The 7,106-nt window shown below is 43.3% G+C and overlaps 1 long non-coding RNA gene across 1 annotated transcript; it reads left to right on the forward strand.

Annotated features, from left to right (window-relative positions):
- Window positions 1-208: 208 nt before the first annotated feature.
- On the forward strand, window positions 209-5,863 carry LOC112432795 (uncharacterized). The gene is made up of 3 exons (XR_013097036.1): window positions 209-382; window positions 5,206-5,259; window positions 5,375-5,863. It is a non-coding gene; the product is annotated as an uncharacterized LOC112432795 (long non-coding RNA).
- Window positions 5,864-7,106: the final 1,243 nt, after the last annotated feature.

Consider the following 7,106-nt stretch of genomic DNA (forward strand, 5'->3'; position numbering starts at 1 on the left):
GAACAAACTGTGCATGCATATTCACGCTAAAGTTAAATGCAGAGAAAGCGCAGAGTCTCTGCTTTCAGAAACAATTGGATTAGGTTCAATTGAGCGAACGGTTCAAACGTTACAGTGATTTAAAAACACGTTGCAAAAACCTGTTGGATTGTGAGTTTCAGGCATTAAATGCAATTCTACATCCGGACACTAGAGGGCGCAGAGCGCGATGGTGGTACCGAGCAGTGTTTTGGGGCGCAGAAGAAGAATTTCGCAGAAAGAACTTCCTGTTGTGAAGCTAACGCCAGCACAGCATGTGTGTCGTTTGTGTTCACGGTTTAAAGAAGATTATTGTGTTTTCGTCTACTTGTTACCCAGGCTGACAGCAGCTTCACTGCCTCAGGTTAGTAAACATTACAATGAATGTGCACGGCGCACCTCACAGTACAGGCTGTTGTTCGGTCATTCGCACATCAGGATGCGGGTCATTGTGTATACACTGTGGCTTTAGGCTGCAGGTTGATGGATGCTAATGCTAGCTGACTTGGCTAATGCAGAATACAGTGGAGCCCCGACTTTCACGAAAAGTTCAAGTTACGAAGGCACTGAACGGCAATACTTCTGCCCGTGTTACGGCAAAATGCCCGCGTAACGAAATCCGCTGGCTCTGATTGGCTGAGCCTTCAATGCCCACAGTGCCTTCTGTCAGGGTTCGAATTTGAGGAAGAGACAAACGACTGCATGGTCTCAGTAGATGTCAGAATAGTGATTTTATTATACATATGTACATATGGGGAAGATGAGCATCACAAGCCTTTTAGAGCCGATCTCCCCCGAACAAGCATCTCACAAGGCTTTTATTACAATGATGACGTCAAGTCACCTGATAAGTATCAGTCAGTTCTCAGAACTCAGGAAGTTCCCCTCACTCCACAAGTTCTCCTTATAAGGCCTCCAGATGTTTCCACTCAGCCCAGCACTCAGAGAAAACCAGTGTGTGTGGTGTGTATATCTATTCGTGTCTATTGTGAAAGTATATCTATCAGAAAACTGTCCTATTCTTACTAAGTGTGTGTGTACACATGCATGTGTTATATAAGAGCGTGCATGTACTTTCAAGGCCTGTGTACGTGCAGAACTGAACATAGAACCAAGGCAGGGTCCAGCAGGCCCCACAGGCTTCTGAGTGATTACAGAACTGTGAAACAGCTTTAAGCAAATAACATGAATAGTACAGAACAACAATAGACTGATTAAAGTACTGATAATCTGTGTAGATTAATGTTAACATAGATATGGTTCAAAGATTATTCTGTCAACTGGTTCAACAATGGTAAATGATTAATGATTGATACTTCTGATTATAACTGTGATCATAAGAATACAAAATAAAATATCTCCTGGTCACACTTCCAAATCATGTGACAACCCCTTGGCTTCCGTACTTGCTGTCACTACCCGATCCGTACCGGAAACCCGATCGGTACCCCGCATGCGCAAATCTTACGTCACTTCCTCTCTTTGCCAACATTGCGACATTCAATATATTTGAATGATACGGTTAGCGCCCAGTTAGCTCCTAGCATTTCTCAGCAGCTCTGCCTCCTTTTCGACTACCAGGACATTTAAACAATGAATAATCCGTATCCGCAACAAATTTTTGCTTTTCTCCTCAACAGAAAGCGTTCCCCGATTGAACAACAGCGCCGTAAAATAAGAAGAATGGTGCCTAATGACAGAGTTAATAATACAGACTTTATAATATGTCACGTGAAGATTCAGCAGCCAGATGAAGTGTTTACTGGCAATTGACAGTGATAGCAGACATTATCATCACTTTTCCAACAATCCTCTCCACACAGACAAGCATAAACACACTCGATTATCACTAAATCAGATTTAACACACGTTTGTAATGACGCTAATTCAGTTTACAATAGGGTTCATTCGCTCAGTCAGCAGGTGGCGGTATCCTCGTACACTGGGGAGTACACTGCCATTAAAGGAACAGAAGAAGAAGAAAACCCCTGCACATGCGCGGTACGGATCGGGTAGAACCGATTTGTACGGTCTGACTTTGCACATGCGCAGTAAGGATCGGGAGTCCCGATCCGTCACTATCTTTTAATTTTTTTATTTTTGTCTACATTATATTAAATGTTTCATTAGCGGAAACATGTTAAGAGATACTTGTTATTCTTAACATCTTAACAGATACTCTGACCTGTAACTATCGTAAAATGCTTCGACCGGAAGTAGACACCTTTCGCGCATGCGGGGTACCGATTGGGTTTCCGGTACGGATCGGGTAGTGACACCTGCGCTTCGCTGTTCCACTTGAACCACGCAGCTAGCAAAATGAAGCGTAAAGTAGGGCTGGGTATCGTCACTGATTTCTAGAATCGATTCAATTCCGATTCACAAGGTCCCGAATCGATTCGATTTAGTTCGATTCGATTTAAATCTGGGAAATTTTGACAGTCAGAAATATAATTCAGATCAGTACATTTACATATTTTTGTATCAATAAAAAGGAAGCTGACACACGCAAGACTTTATCACAGGTGTGAGCGTCACAGCAGATGCCTTTGTGTCAAAGTAGCTGAAGATAAAACAGAAACACATGAAGGTGATTTTCCTGTTCTGGGATTTTATAAAAATATTCTGCAGTACGTCAAAAACGAAAGAAAACCATTAATCAACATATGAACATTACCTCTGACGTTACAGCGGTTTTATTACAGACACAGCGTTTTGCATTTTGAATAATTTTAAAAAGTTTAAATTTGTTCAGTATTGAACGGCAGAAATGAGGTTTTCTTTTCGGAAGAATGTAAAAGGGAAAAAAACAGCGGCCGACAGCGCTGTAAGCAGCAGTAGACTTGTGCGTAACAAGCAAGCGAATAATGAAGAAAGGGAAACTGTTCTTGAAGTACAGAGAGAGGGAGAGAGAGCTGTGCATCGCCATGGAAGCAAAACAGTAAAAGTGAATTCATGACGATGTTTATGTGAAGCGTTTGGATCTTCTTTTGCTGCTGGTTCGGTCAATATTGTTTGGAGAGAGATCAAACTAACAGCTTTAGAATCAGCGCATAAAGGGTGTGAACACAAAGCGCCGACCCGCCGACAGATCAGAATCAGCGAGCTGTCGGCTTTCAGCCCCGACCGTAAGAAAGGCGCCATCTAACTGATTCTGATCCGCGGGTCGCGCTGTGTGTTTAAGTCTATGTGCAGAGTCCCTGTACCTGCTCTCATTTACTGTTTGGTGGTTCTTGAAATTTTGTGAGATGTCACCTGAGATTCTGGCATTTCGGGCAAAATAAATTTATATTAAAAATCGATTCAGGATTTTAATGAATCGATTTTACGTTATCCAAGCCAGAATCGATTTTAATCGATGAATCGATTATAAAAACCCAGCCCTAGCGTAAAGTACTGTCGATGAAAACAAAGAGAGAAATTATTGATAAATATGAGCGAGGTGGGAAACTTAGTGCTATTGCACGCGAGTATGGCCGAAATCCTTCGACCATAGGAACAATTCTAAAACAAAAAGAAGTCATCAAAGCAGGTAAACCTTCAAAGGGCACCACCATCATGTCCAAAAGGAGGACCCCCATACACGACGAGATGGAAAGGCTTCTCCTTGTTTGGATTAAAGACAAGGGAGAGACTGGCAATACCCTCACAGAGACTGTCATTTGCGAGAAGGCGTCCTCAATTTATAATGATTTAGTAAGTAAGGCAGCTTCCGATGAGCAGCCAACGGCATCGACGTCCTCGCAGGAGGCACCCCTAACCTCCCCAGAGTTCAGGGCATCGCATGGGTGGTTTTATCGGTTCAAGAAGAGGACTGGCAACCACTCCGTTGTGCGTCACGGCGAGGCAGCAAGTTCCAATCACAAGGCTGCCGAAGAATTTGTTAAAAAATTTGAACTTATAAATCAAGAAGGCTACATCCCCCAGCAGGTATTCAACTGTGACGAGACTGGCCTCTTCTGAAAAAAGATGCCGCGGCGTACGTACATCACCGCGGAGGAAATAAAGATGCCAGGCCACAAGCCCATGAAGGACCGTCTCCACCCTCGCCCTGTGTGCTAATGCCAGTGGGACTATAAGGTCAAGCCACTCCTAGTGTACCACTCAGAAAATCCGCGTGCCTTCAAGAAACACAAAAACTTTAAAGGAGAGGCTCGAGGTTATGTGGAGGTCCAACCCCAAGGCCTGGGTGACCCGACAGTTCTTTGTCGAATGGGTCAACTTGGTTTTTGGCCCTGCTGTCAAGAAGTTCCTCGAGGAGAACGAGCTCCCCATGAAGTGCCCTCTGATCATCGATAACGCCCACCCCTCTGGCCTCGAGGACGATATCCTGGAGGAGTTCTCGTTCATCAAGGTTCTCTTCCTCCCTCCCAACACGACCCCTCTCCTCCAGCCCATGGACCAGCAAGTGACCTCTAATTTAAAGAGACTGTACACGAAACACATGTTCAAACGGTGTTCGGACATAACAGAGAGTACGCAGCTCAGCCTCAGGGAGTTTTGGAAAAATCATTTCGACACCAAGAACTCCGTCTCCAGCCAGCATCTTCTCACTCAAAAGGCGCGATGGCTGCTTCGATTTACGAAAAACCGTCGGGAACAGATTAATTTCGTAAGTCGGGGTTCCACTGCAGTGTGTTGCTGTGACATTTGTGAGGTTCCCTCAGACACACTCCGCCAGTCTTGTTGCTGTTAACAACAAAATATTAAAAAATCCACCATCTGTTCCACCGTCACCAGTTAATCTGGAACACCGGGTGATTTAACGCTACTCTGTGTTCATACTTGGAAGTATTAGCATGTTATTGACTTGGATACTATATTGTTTTAAGCCTTTGTGAATGTTTGTTCATTTTAAAGTGAAAACGCCATCTGCTTTTGGCACAAAACTATCGAATTTGCAGCTTCGGTTAAGTGGGATGGTTTGTCAGACATCACTGTAACATCATCCTACAGTAGGACCGTTTGTCAAACAGTGGTTACATGATGTCTGGAGACTTTCTGGTTCAGTTTTGTTTGTTTAGCAACTTCTGCTCATTTACGTAACTGCTGTTTTAGTCATGGCTTGTTTTCTTTGCGTTTGCTGGTTGTAGAAATGGTTTCTATGAAGCGTTTCTTTTAGCTGAACGAACTGCTCGTGTGCGTGCATGTTTTATACATGTGCTAAAGTTAAATGTCTTTGTGCAGAACATTGTGTGCTTTGGAGAAACAGCAGAGGATCAACAAAGGTTCAGTTTTAAAGTAGGTACTGCTCTGTGTCCAGTGTAGCGACATAGCTAGCTTTGCATCATACCGAGACACGCTACTGGTGCTATAAAGTGATGTGCAGAGTTTGTCTCTCTCTTTGTATTTGCAGTCCAAACAACATGGATAGAAACATTGTGTACTGCCTGCTGTGCAACAAGCCCCAGCTGTTCATTTGGAATCACCTGAGCGGAGTGTGCCTGAAACACGGCACAGCACAGGAGAGGGAGCAAGAAGCTTCCAGAGCTAAAGCCTCCCAGAAGCTGTTTTCCAGGGAAGGTCGACTCTGGAGCTTCTCGGAGCTGCAGGAGTTTTGCAAGGACGCAACATCTTGCACCAAACTCTGCAGTCGCCTTCAGAGTCGTGGCTTTATCATCACAGACACTCCCCAAACCTGCCCAACACAGAGGTCTGATGAGCTTGTTGCCACTCTGGCCAGTCCAGCTGTGGCTCCGGTTGACTCGATCCATCCCTGATGGAGTCTCCCATAAATCCTTTGGCTGGACATTTGACTTGTCTTTATTTTTCCTTTGTTTGATGCTTTGCTTGGCTTTTGTTGTGTCTGACCTTTTCTGATTAAAAGGAAATTGAGCTCACAGGACACCATGTTGCCTCAGCTGATGCAGTCGTCTTTGCAATAATGTTTATTTCCAAAGGAATTTCTAGAAATTCAGAACAGTAAAATTCACAGAATGAATTAGAAGATAACTCTGATGTAGTTAAACTAAAATCCTCTGTGGGGGTTAGTATATAAACTCTTAACACCTAGTTAGCATGAATAAGTGTTGAATGATCAACTCCAGACAGATTTGGTATTCAACACTAAGTCAGAGTTAACGTTCCAACTCTCCAATAAGAGTTAAATTAACTTATAAAGACACTTTAAAAGAGCTGAAATCAAATCTGACAGTCTTCATTTGGACATGTTGGATTTGCTGTGTGGTAAGGCACCTGGGCCAGATGGCTTTCTGACTTTAAAAAACCTTCCCAGAAGAAAGAATATTTCCACTTATTAACATGTATGTAGAAGCATATCACACGGAGGCTCTCCACCCACTGTGAGACAGGCAGTGAGTACTGAGAAACCTGCTAAACCTGCAGAACACTCATCATTTAGAGTCTGACGGGGGTTGACACTAAAATACTTTAAATGTTTAGCATGAAGATCAGAGCCTTGGATCCCACATTTGATTCGCTTTGTACCAAAGCATCAAGGGTTTCACAATATAAGAAGGGTTCTCATATAATTCATGAGAGATGTGATGCTAACGATGCAGCTTTATTATCACTGGACGCTCGTCAGGCCTCGGACAGAATAGACTGGTCAGATTTATTTAACCTTCTCCCAAGATATGGATTTGGAAATCATTTTCTCAGATGGGTTCAACTTAACCCGTCACATTGGAGTGTTCCACTCATGAGGGGTGCCCGTTATCTCCAATGCTATTCATTCTGACTATGGAACCTCTGGTGATGACACTTACAATGAGAGCTGTACTATTTGGTTTCCAGTTAGGAGATCGAGAGCAGAGATTGGCCCTAGGCCCTAGACTGGCTGTCTGTTAGCCAAGTTGCAAAATTAATGCTACAAATGGAGCTATTTAGACGATTTTCTGGCTATAAATGATTCAAAATCCTCCTCCGTCCTATTCCTGAACAAGGATGAAAGGTTATGCAAAGTTTTTATATTGAGTCACGTCCTCTGCCTCCTCCAAAAGAATCCTTTCAGAAGTTAAACGATATCTTTAATTGGTTAATTTGGAATAACAAAGGTCCTAGATGAAGACTTGGCTTGTTGTACCTGCCATATGAAAGAGGGGGTTACAATTCTCTGATCTTAAACT

The sequence above is a fragment of the Maylandia zebra genome, linkage group LG3 (assembly GCF_041146795.1).
Source record: "Maylandia zebra isolate NMK-2024a linkage group LG3, Mzebra_GT3a, whole genome shotgun sequence".
NCBI classification, from domain to species: domain Eukaryota; kingdom Metazoa; phylum Chordata; class Actinopteri; order Cichliformes; family Cichlidae; genus Maylandia; species Maylandia zebra.